At 37.8% G+C, this 12880-nt stretch overlaps 2 protein-coding genes and 1 pseudogene across 8 annotated transcripts in view; 1 reads left to right on the top strand and 2 right to left on the bottom strand.

Moving 5' to 3' along the window:
* The window catches only part of LOC105467094 (kelch like family member 3), a 270346-nt gene that overhangs the window by 160530 nt on the left and 96936 nt on the right, over nucleotides 1–12880 (bottom strand). The window lies entirely within an intron of this gene.
* LOC105467099 (palladin-like) overlaps nucleotides 1–12880 on the top strand; it is a 108344-nt gene that overhangs the window by 25067 nt on the left and 70397 nt on the right. The window lies entirely within an intron of this gene.
* LOC105467098 (transgelin-like) lies at nucleotides 6668–8696 on the bottom strand (annotated as a pseudogene).

The following is a 12880-nucleotide window of genomic DNA, read 5'->3' as shown; positions in this document are numbered from 1 at the left end:
TTCTAGATTGGCAGCTATTTTGTCAGCCCTTTTAAAATACCAGTCCATGTCACCTGGCGTCTATTTTTGCCATTAAGCAGCCAAGTGATAATACAACTGTTGCTCTTTTGAAAGTAATCTACTTTTTTCCTCTGGTGTCTCTAATATTTTTCTCTTTGCCTGTTATTTGCTGCAGTTTCTAGAATGTGTCTTGGATAGATTTCTTTTTATTTATCCTACTTGGGGTTATTGGGCTTCTTTAATTCATTCTGAAATATTTGCAACCATTTCATCTTCAAATACTGCCTCTGCCCCATTCTTGCTCTCCTTTCCTTATGTAACTCCAACTAAATGAATGATAAATTCTCTTAGTTTTTCCTTCATATATCTTAATTTATATTCCATAGTTTCCATCCTTTTGTCTCTTTTCAAAGCATTCTGGACAATATCTTCTGAGCTATCCTCTAGTTCTCTAATTCGCCCTTTAGCTCTGCTCAATTTTCTGTCAGATTCTGTACCCTCTCACATACAAATATACTTACCTCCTCCCCAAGGAAAAAAACCTCTAAAGTCCCATAAAGTCACTGACTTGAGCTCTAAATTGAAGATCTAATACCTTAATCTCTACATCAGATCCAGATGAGGTTGATTTTCACCTAGATACCTACAAATTTATAACAAGTTATTTGTTCCACCCACCCTAATACATATACAATATACAATAGTGGAACAGGGTCAGAATAATTCCAATAAACCCTCCCATTTGGAAAAGAGAAGGATGGAAAATGCAATTCTAAAATCTCACTGGGCAGATGATTACAAGGAGTTCCTACTCTGGGGAGGGGGAGTATTTCTTGAATAGCTCTTGGTTTCACTAATACTAATGGACTCCTCAACCCATTGTTAACCATGGCCCTTGGTCTTCTCTCTGGCAGGATGTCATTGCTTTTCAATTATCCTCCTTGGTCGTGCTAAAGAAGGCACTGAAAAATATGCCTTCCTTGAGAACTGAGCAGCTTTCTCTTTATGCTTCCTTCCTGTAGAAATTGGGGGCCAACAGTCATAGACAATTTTAGTCCAGGCTGTGGTATTTTTGAAGTACAGTTCTTTCTCAAAAACGTACTTGACTTTTTATTTATTTTGTTTTAGTCTGCTGCCTGTAGTAATAACCACACCTACAATTCTTTTCAAAACAATTCTCCCTCATTTAAGTTAGTTCAGATACTTAAACCTACCAGGTTTGATGGCATTCTTATTTCCTTTTACTTGACCATTTTGTCAAGCTAAAAGGACTTAATCAACACTACTTTAACTCACCCAGAAGTTTTTAACAATGACTGTATGGTCACATCCTCAAGGGATCCTTGCTTAAGCAGCTAAGCATTTTTATCAGACTTTAATATTCAAAGGCCTCAGTTTTCTCTTTTACCAACTGGAAATGAGAATCATTTGTATCTTCCAAACGTGCAACTACTGAATTTATGTGCTCTCTTAATTTCCTTTCAACTTAAATAATTAAATTCCTTTTCTGCTTGCAAATAAGCCAATTCTTTTTTGAGCTCATCTCTTTATTGCTGTAAATTACCAAATGCAGCCAATAGTAACTAATTCACCCTGCAAGCATTCCGTTTTTCCCGAAAATCTTCCCAAAAGGAAAACTATAGGCCCATTTGGGGTTAAATTTCAACATGTGTTTTGAAGGGGACAATATTCAAACCATAGCACTTGGTTTTTCTTGGAGAAGAAAAACAAGCTAGGAAGACTTAGTCTATGATATCAAGGTTAATAAAATATACTAATTAATATAGTAAGATACTGATGCAAGGGTGGGCAAGAAGACAAGCAGAACAAAACAGCCAGCCAGAAATAGCTGTATACACATTGTTTCAGTCAGTTCAGACGGCTGTAACAAAGTACCACAGGCTTTGGAGGCTGGAAATTTAAAATCAGTGCCAGCTTGGTGGGGCACTCTTCCAGGCGAGGGCCTCTCCTGGTGAGGGCTCTCTTCCAGGTTGCAGTCGCCAGCTTCTCACATGAGGAAAGAAGCTCTCTAGCTCTCGGGCCCCTGCTTTATTTTTTATTATTATTTTTATTTTTTTGTAGAGACAGGATCTTGCTATGTTGCCTAGGCTTGTCTAGAACTCTTGGCTCCAGTGATCCTCCCACCTCAACCTCCCAAAGCACTAAGATTATATAAGCATGAGCCACCATGCCCAGCTTTGGCCTCTTCTTATAAGGGCACTAATCCCATTATTTCATGAGGGCTTCACGCCCATGACCTAATTACTTTCCAAAGGCCCCACCTCCAAATACCATCGCACTGGGAATAGGGTTCCAACACAGGAGTTTTGAGGGAACACAAACATTCAGTCCATTGCACATATACAGATGCTTGATAAATGATGGAGATGGCATGGTGAAGCAGTAGGGCCAAGGACTGTCTTTTCGATAAATGGTAGTAGGACAATCAAATATCTGTGAGAACGAAATGAAGTTATATTTCTAGCTGGTACTAAACCAAAAAGTCAACTTCAAATAGATTATAAACCTAAATGTAAGAATAAAAACTGAAAAGCTTTTAGAGGATTATATAGGAGAAAATCTCATGATCTCAGGATAAAGAAGAATTTCCTAAGAAGCAGAAAAGCACTACATTAATGTTTGTTGAAGATGATGAACTGAGTTATAAAATGTCATTGAAGTAAAAGGTTAGAGGTGCACACCCAAATGAAATAAAATTCCACAAAATAGAAAAGAAGTCATCAAAATAGCAAGAGACAGCCAGAAATAAAGAAAATTAGTGTCATTTACAGTAGTTGTCTCTATAAAGCTGTCGTGAACACTGCACTATCAAATACTGAAGCACTGATCTTAGGGGAAATATAGGGCTAAGTTCCTGGTAAGCCTCTGGTCACAACATGTTCATCAACCAATCAATATATAACTTGTTTTATAAGTGTTTCTGCTTAATGATACTTTACTTAATATACTCATGGCAACAGCACTGTAACTCATGACTGAACACATGCTTTCTCCATAAGACACATCACAGCCTTCAACCATTTAAGAACACTAGAAAGCACTTCAGTACTACACTTGGGGGCCACTTAAACAGTGAAATCACCAACAAAAAGCATAAAGAGGTTAAAAAAACAAAACAAACAAACAAAAAAAAAACAGCGCTAAATCAACCACAGAAAGACAACTGTTTATAGTATGAGAACTGAAGTAAGAAGACAATGTTGCCTTGTTCAACCTCAACTGGGAATGGGTCATCAGGTGACTCAAATTTTGAACCATTATGCACATGTCCACAAATGACCATGCAAGTCCTGAGTATTGATTTTGGAGTTACAAATAAATTTTAGTGAGTAGGTAAATTCGTAAACACAGAATCCTTGAATGAGGCTCAACTGAATATATATACAGTAGTCCCCCCTCCCCCAGGATTTTGCTTTCCATGATTTCAGTTACCTGGGATCAACCATGGTACAAAAATGTTAAACAGAAAATCTAAGAAATACACAATTCGTAAATTTTAAATTGTCATTCCAAGTAGCATAATGAAATTTCTCACCATCCTGCTCCATCCTGCCTAGGGCATGAATCACCTCTTTGTCCAGTATATCCATGCTGCATATGCGACCCATCCATTACTGTCCAGAAAAAAACACTATGTACATAGGGTTCAGCACTATCCACAATTTCAGGCATCCCCTGGGGATTCTGGAACGTATCCCTCAAGGATAAGGGAGGACTACTGTATTCAGTCCTGTGAGGCCTGGACTGTGAGAGAACATACATTTTCAGTTAAGTCAGCAAAGGAATCAGGGTCGTCAGAAAAGCAACATGTGATGCTCTGAACAAAATGGGCAAGATGGTACTGGAGGGGCACAGTGCCTGAATGGGCTTACATTTTGAGGAAAAACCAAAGATGACAGGATGAAAGAACTCTGTACAATTAACTGACTCCAAAATTCCAAATGAAATCCTAGTAAAAGTTATTTCAATGGTTTTTATGCTCTGACATATTTGTCTGCCATGGCATCATAGCATACTGATTAGGTCTGGATATGAAGATGTGTCAGGCACGCTCAAACATCAGTGTACCCCAGACTGTTACTTCCTTAAGAAATGAGTGTGGGCTAATATTTAACAGTGTACCCCAGACTGTTACTTCCTAGAAATGACCACGAAAGTCATTGTTTATAATGCGGTATTTCAAATGGGACTGGAGAACTAGAAACAATCTATGTCCATCAGCAAGAAACCTGTTAAACTATGTTCTATCCAAAAAAAATAGATTTTTATTATAAAAGCAGTAGCATTTTTGAAATATTTTCTAATTTATGTAGCCAATTCCCACCCCTACCTCTACCTTACCCCTTTAAACTTAACCAGCCATCATCAAAGAGTGTTAAGAGAAGGTGGGATCCTATAACAACATAGATATAAAAGTAAGCACTGTCAAAAATAAAATATTTATTTTAGCTGCCATTTAACAATCAAGCTACAGAGTTCTTCCTGTAGAGTGAAGAAGATATCCTGCCTTCTATTAAAACTTCTCCCTAAAACTAACGTTGGGAAGGACTTAATAGATGTGGGGAAGGCGAGAGATATGACAGAAAACTGGAGAGGCAGATATCACATAAGACTTCATAAGGAATAGTAGATAATTTGGATTTTACCACAACTGCAATTAGATACTGTCAACAAGCTTTAGACGAAGAAAAAGCAACATGATCTCATTTATATTTTTTTTCAAAATCTACTCTGATGCAGTGTGGAGAAATGATTGGAAGGAGGTAAAAGAAAATGTAGAGAGACAAGTAACTACACACTATTGCTTTAGTCCAGGTGAGAAATGATGGTGGCTTAAACTAGGATGACTAGAATGGCAATGGAGTTTGAAAAAGGATGAATTAAAGACACATTTTAAAGCAGATAATCCTTTAAAATGCTAAAATTGAGGTATTACAGTGACAATATTAAGATTATTTTTCCCCTCATGGTATTTCCCAAGTTTTTGTTAAACAATGGTACTTACATCTAAAATTTTTAAAACATCACTTACTTTAAAATAATTGAACTCTAAAGCAAACAAATAAGATACTTGTAAGCAAATCCAGGCCTAATATTTGCAAGGTCCACAGCCAGAGTATAAATGAAAGCCCATAGTATATCTCTAAAAATGTAAAAATTATAAAACAATCTGTTAAATAAAATGTTTAATTCATGTGTCTTGATGAAAATTTTAAAATACTAATAAAAGTATGATTTTTTTTTTTTTTGAGACAGAGTCTCACTGTCACCCAGGCTGGAGTGCAGTCGTGCAATTATGGCTCACTGTGGCCTTGACCTCCTGGGCTAAAGGGATCCTCCCACCTCAGCCTCCTGAGTAGCTGGGACCAGAGGTACATGCCAATCATACCTGGTTAAGTTGTTGTGGTTGGTGTTTGTTTGTTTTTTGTAGAGACAGAATTTTGTTATGCTGCCCATGCTTGAACTCCTGGCCTCAAGCAATCCTCCTACCTTGACCTCCCAAAGTGCTGGGATTATAGGTGTGAGCCACCATGCCTAACCTAAAGTTATGATTTTTGTATAACTAAAAGTTGACAGAATATCAAAGACAACTGAATTTAAGCATTATTGCACATGTCTGGATATAATGTTGATGAGCCAGCAGTGTCTAGATAAAAAATAAGATGAAGACATATATAATTTTTAAATTACAATATAGTCCATACAATTTATCTTTCTACCTTAATTTTATCAAATCACTAATCAGGTTATTAACAAGCTTTTCTCAAAATTTGTATCATATTGCCAGTAAGTATCCAAAGGATTAAAAATAAATTCAATTTATTTAGACCATAAAAAATGTTTAATAATAACATATTGGGTACTTAAAAATTGCCAAGACAATAGATTTTAAAAGTTCTCATCACAAAAATATGGTAAGGATGTAAGGTGATGGATATGTTAATTAGCTTGATTTAATCATTCCACATGTATACATATATCAAAACGTCATGTGTACACTATAAATACATATAATTTTCATGTCAATTAAAAAATAAACATTGACATAAGAAAAAAGTGTATAAAATTTAAAGATCACCAAAATTTATATTAAATGTGAAAAATTAAAAATTAAAAGTTTCATATTGGTTTTCAAATGTTATCTTCTTTTTTCTATTTTGAGACAGAGTCTCACTCTGTCATCCAGGCTGCAGTGCAGTGGTGCAATCTCAGCTCACGGCAACCTCTGCCTCCCAGGTTCAAGCAATTCTCATGCGTCAGCCTCCCAAGTAGCTGGGACTACAGGTGGCACCACCACACACCAGCTAAATACAAAAATTTGTATTTTTTGTAGAGACGAGGTTTCACCACGTTGGCCAGGCTGGTCTTGAACTCCTGGGCTCCGCCTTGGCCTTCTTTTTTTTGAGAAAACATTGATGTAATTTTCTTTTTTTCCTTTTTGAGTTCCAACCCCAAAAATATTCCAGGAAAAGATAGGGGGAGGCTGGGCTGGTTCTTCTTCAATGGGCTTTTGCCGTCAAGGAAAACAGTGGACTTGCCCCACATCCAGGCTACCCCCAGCCCACTTCTCCCCTGCTTAGCCCAGGGGGGTGGGAAGAGGAGGTGCAGGGCAGGGAGACAGTAGAGGTGGCAGGGGTAGCCGGGAGGGAGGGGCCAGGGCAGTGATGCTTTTGGGTAAGAAGTTGGGCTGAGGCTGGGGGTACTGGGGAAGAGCTGCCCATCTGCAGTTACCATTGCTCAGTGACAGAGCCTCAAAGCTTGGCCAGAGCTAAAGGTACCACATGGGTATGTGTGAAGCAGGCTAAGCGGGATGGCTGCAGCCAAGGAGCTGGGGGAGGGCAGGGCTGTTGATCTGCCAAGGTCGTCTGTAGCATGTCATGCCAGCCTGGGAGGCCCCTCTGTTGCTGCCCTGATATGCTTTTCTTCCTGCAGCTGGCTGTCTGTGAATTCCCTCTTATGCTCCTGCGCTTTCTTCATAAACCAGTTGGCATCTCCACGGTAGTACCCATCATTCTTGGTCACTGCCAAGCTGCCCAAAGCCATCAGGGTCCTCTGAACTGCTGCCATGTCTTTGCCTTCAAAGAGGTCAACAGTCTGGAACATGTCAGTCTTGGTGACCCCATAGTCCTCAGCTGCCTTCAGGAACTGAGCCACCTGCCCCATCTGCTTGAAGACCATGGAGGGCAGGTTCTCGGGCAGGTTCACTGGCGTGGAGCCATCAGGGTACAGGCTGTTTACCAGCTTGCTCAGAATCACACCATTTTTTTTTTATTATTATTATACTTTAAGTTCTAGGGTACATGTGCATAACGTGCAGGTTTGTTGCATATGTATACATGTGCCATGTTGGTGTGCTGTACCCATTAAATCATCATTTACATTAGGTATATCTCCTAATGCTATCCCTCTCCCCTCCCCCTCCCCACAATAGGACCCGGTGTGTGATGTTCCCCTTCCTGTGTCCAAGTGATCTCATTGCTCAATTCCCACCTGTGAGAGAGAACATGCGGTATTTGGTTTTCTGTTCTTGTGATAGCTTGCTGAGAATGATGGTTTCCAGCTTCATCCATGTCCCTACAAAGGACACGAACTCATCCTTTTTCATGGCTGCATAGTATTCCATGGTGTATATGTGCCACATTTTCTTAATCCATTCTGTCACTGATGGACATTTGGGTTGATCCCAAGTCTTTGCTATTGTGAATAGTGCTACAGTAAACATACGTGTGCATGTGTCTTTATAGCAGCATGACTTATAATCCTTTGGGTATATCCCCAGAAATGGGACGGCTGGGTCAAATGGTATTTCTAGTTCTAGATCCCTGAGGAATCGCCACACTGTTTTCCACAATGGTTGAACTAGTTTACAGTCCCACCAACAGCGTAAAAGTGTTCCTATTTCTCCACATCCTCTCCAGCACCTGTTGTTTCCTGATTTTTTAATGATTGCCATTCTAACTGGTGTGAGATGGTATCTCATTGCAGTTTTGATTTGCATTTCTCTGATGGCAAGTGATGATGAGCATTTTTTCATGTGTCTGTTGGCTGTATGAATGTCTTCTTTTGAGAAGTGTCTGTTCATATCCTTTGCCCACTTTTCGATGGGGTTGTTTGTTTTTTTCTTATAAATTTGTTTGAGTTCTTTGTAGGTTCTGGATATTAGCCCTTTGTCAGATGAGTAGATTGCAAACATTTTCTCCCATTCTGTAGGTTGCCTGTTCACTCTGATGGTAGTTTCTTTTGCTGAATCACACCATTCTTTAGCCAGAGCTGGAAGCCCAGGCGCCCACGGTCTGGGCAGCCCACATCAGGGCCATACTGCACTATGATCCACTCCACCAGCCTTTCCTCCAGTCCCTCGTCGTACTTCTTCTCAATTCTGGACTGAGCTTCGCAGCTCATGCCATAGGAAGGACCCTTATTGGCCATGTCTGGGGAGAGAGGGCTTCCTCGGGCCTCGGGAAGGAGTGAAGACTTTGTCTGGGCTTGGACAGACCTTTTTTTTTTTTTTTTTTTTTTTTAAGAGATGGGGTCTCACTATGTTACCCAAGTTGGACTTAAAACTCCTGGGCTCAAGTGATCCTTTCACCTTAGCCTCCCGAGTAGCTAGGACTACAGATATGTGCCACTGTGCCCAGCTATCATATGTTATCTTTTTTCTAAAATATTCAAAATTATCTATAAAAACTCAAAGACAAAATACAAATTATAATTAACAATTACCAAATGTTAAGTAAATTTATTATAATAAAGTTTAAACTTTAATGTGATTTTTTAAAAAGCTAAGTCCTATTATGTATTTTTACGAATACAGAACTACTCACAATTCTAGAGTTCAAGGCTCATCTACGGCCAATGTCCACAATATCAGCACCTTCACACATAAAATTTAAGAGTAATATGAATTGTTTAACATTGCAAAATATTCTTCAACTGCCATGAGCCACTGTTACAAATATCATCCTAATTTATATCTCCAGAACCACATACTGGAATACAAAGAGAAACAAGAAAATGGATGCTCAGCAGCCCTGCGAAATATTACTTCAATGTGCAAGAATCTACTGCGTTTGTGCTAATTTGTCTTTTCCCTCACCTAAGAACTTATGTCACTCAAATCCTCCCCATACTCCAAAGCAGTGTCCATAACCAGCATCAACAGCCCATAACCTTCATGACATTCACACAGAATCACTTTTTGCTTCAATGGCACACGGCAAGAGATGGAGGAAAGTGTTATCTGGAGCCTGAATGGTGTTAGGTCACTACAGTGGACATTTGGATTACAAATTGTACTATGCCACTTAGTGCTGGATCTTAAATGACACTTATATTTTGAACATTTGTGATATATGCGTCCTTTAAGTAAGATCCAAAGCAGGGGCCCCTGTTGCCCAGGTCTTAAGGTGATACTCTAAACTTTAGTGAATATTTCACCCAGGATCTACTGAAATCTAAGAAAAAAAAAAAAATTCGAGCAGACTGATAACAGCTTTTCTTTTTAAAATGTATATAATGAGAGAGCTGTTAACAAAGTCAGAAGAGTTCTTGACAGAAGTAAAGATGGCTGTAGTGGGGGAGAAAAGAAAACAGGAAACCTTTCTCTACCAAGTTTCTGCAATAATTGACTAATTATAACATGGATGACTGGGAGTTTAGAACCTACTACTTGTATTTTTCAATCTTAACTTTCCCTAATATGGTAAAAACCTGGGTTCAGAAAATCATCTCGTGTCTTAATTCAAGCTTATAAAGGTATATCAGATTAAAGGCAATAAAACATATTTTATAACTAAAAATAAAACACAATATAATGAGACAGCAGAAATCAATGTTACAAAGGCTCTGGAGAGGTAAGAAAAGTCAGATACTCAGTTCTTTCTTTGGATACTTTTATCAACCAAACTGCCTGCTGTATAAGATTACTGGCCTATAAATTAACTTTTGCAATTAAAGCAGAGAATTTTAACTTGAGGCAAACAAAACCCTATTGTTCACTAAGTTTTATCACCAACGATTACAGGACAGAGAGAACTATATCCAACACTGTATGCTTTAAAAGAAACAAAACTTGTTTTTCAATTATGGAAGTAATATATGTTCATTATAAAAAACTTTAAAAACTACAAAAATATAAAATGGTATAAAGTATGAAAGTCACCCATAATCCTAACCCTAAACTATTAACATTGTTATATTTCCCTTATTGTGTATGCTGCCTTGCCTATTTGAGATCATACTGTGAACCATGATTTTATACCATTCATTTTTCATTTAACTTTACATCATAAACATTTCTCATATTATTTTATTATTCCTAAATATCATTTGCAAAGGCTGCATAAGTCATATGCAGACTTATACTCTAATTTGCTTAACCATTCCCCTAATGTTGGAGGTTTAGGTTGATCTTTGGTTTCTTACTACTCTAATAACATTGTGATGAATATCTTTCTTTATAAATCTTTATCTGCATTTCCTAATATTTCCTTAGGGTAGAACTAGACTATGGAAACCAAGAAAATACGTATTTTTTAAATACCTTGAATGTTTGTCACCAGTTTTTTCTAATAAGGTATTCTACATTATATGTCCACCAATAATGTATAAAGTGCCCTTTTCACCCTCCATTATCAGTGTATCAGGTATTCATGACTTTTTTCCAGTATTTGATAATCTGATAAATGAAAATAATTCATTGCTGTTTTGTTTTCTATTTCTCTACTAGTGAAACAGAACCTTTTTTTGCAAATATTTGTTAGTCTTTATTTGCTCTTCTGTTAATTGTCCATACATACTAATAGATACTAATATCTATTTTCTTGGTGATTCATATATATGCTTCATAAAGAAAAATATTGTCTTTTGCATCATATTTATTGTGATTACTTCCATTTTTGTGTCTTAACTTACATATTGAGTTTTTCAAGAAAGTTAAAAAATTTTTAAATAGGCATCTCAAGTTTTCCCCTTGTATTTTCTTCTTTTGATTTTAAGCTTATTCATTCATTCATTCATTCAACAAATATTCACCAAAGACTTGCTATGTGCCAGAAACTATGCAGTAACACTAAAGACACAACAGTAGATAAGACATATTTCTTGCCTTCAAAGGGTTTCTATTTGGCCAGGCAAGGTGGCTCACACCTGCAATGCCAGTGCCTCAGGAGACCAGTTCGGGAGGACTGCTGGAGACCAAGAGTTTGAGACCAGCCTGGCCAACATGGCAAGAACCTCCTTCCATAAATAAAAAATTTAAAATTAAATAGGCAAGGTGGTGCATGCCAGTAGTCCCAGCTACTCAGGAGGCTGAGGCAGGAGGATCGCTTGACCCCAAAAGTGCAGTGGCATGATCTTGGCTCACTGCAACCTCCGCCTCCTGGGTTCAAGTGATTCTCCTGCCTCAGCCTCTCGAGTAGCTGGTAGTATAGGCACATACTACCATACGTGGCTAATATTTGCAATTTTTAGTAGAGACGAAGTTTCACCATGTTGGTCAAGTTGGTCTCAAACTTGGGACCTCAGGTGATCTGCCCTCCTCAGCCTCCCAAAGTGCTAGGATTACAGGCATCAGCCACCTATTTTCTATATTTTCTTGTATTGTCTACTAAAATATTTTTGAGTCTGTCTTCTCAAATTCTTTTGCCTGGAATTTATTGTAGTATACACTACAAAACTAAATTAATATTTTTTCTAAGCAGCTAGTTAACTATTCTGGCAATATTTACTTAATAATTCATTCCTTCCCCAGAAATCCTTACTGCTGGCGGGGAATGGTGGCTCACGCCTGTAATCCCAGCATTTTGAGAGGCCGAGGCGGGCAGATCACTTGAGGCCAGGAGTTCGAGACCAGCCTGGGCAGCATGACAAAACCCCATCTCTACAAAAAATACAAAAATTAGCTGGGTATGGTAGCACATACCTGTAGTCCCAGCTACTCGGGAGGCTGAGGCAGGAGAACTGCTTGAACCCGGGAGACGGAGGTTGCAGTGAGCCAAGATCATGCTATTGCACTCCAGCCTGAGTGACAGAGTGAGACCCAATCTCAAAAAAAAAAAAAAAAAAAAAAAAAAGGCAATCCTCACTGCTTTCATATATTAACATGTTATATATACCAGGGTCTATTTCTGTCTATTCCATTCCTTGATCTGTCTGCTAATTCTTGGCCGAGCATTACATTGATTTAATTATTCACACTTTATAATATTTTAAAATATTTGGTGTTGTTAGTCATGCTTTTCATTTTAATTATTCCATTTTTCAAAGCTATTTGCACTTACGAATCTTTTATAGGTAATTTTTTATAACCCCTCTTGGGATTTTCATTGGAATTGAATTATAAATACAATTTAACTTGGGAAGAAACAAAACCTTTATAATATTCAGTCTTTCCATCTAAACATTCCTTTTTTCCATTTCATCTTTCTTGAAGGCATTAATGTATTCCTGGTGATTCCAGAGAAATCAGAAGTATTAATTAGTAGGCTTCCATTTATATATATACCGTAGTTCCTAAGCACACCCAACCTTGATGACAAAGCAGTGTCTTTGAAAAGGAAAACAAATAAATGGACATTGTGTTAGCCCCTCATCATTTGTTTACACCAGATTATAACAACTTTCTATGTGTACCTAGGTGAGCAAAAATGTTAACAAGAGTGGACCTTCCATCTCAGAACACAGATTTACACCAAACATCCCCTTACAAGTTTTTTAAAAAACGACTCTGGTTTTGTCATTTCTTAATTTTCCACTCATTACAGACTTTCTTTGGAATAATAAACAATAAATTCTGTTATTAACTCAAATTATATGTTTCTACTAAGGGAAATTCTAAACAATAACAACAACAGTAACA

Source organism: Macaca nemestrina, chromosome 6, assembly GCF_043159975.1.
Source record: "Macaca nemestrina isolate mMacNem1 chromosome 6, mMacNem.hap1, whole genome shotgun sequence".
In the NCBI taxonomy this organism is placed as follows: Eukaryota; Metazoa; Chordata; class Mammalia; order Primates; family Cercopithecidae; genus Macaca; species Macaca nemestrina.
The sequence above is the reverse complement of the archived record's forward strand: the minus strand, read 5'-3'. Positions and strand labels throughout refer to the sequence as shown.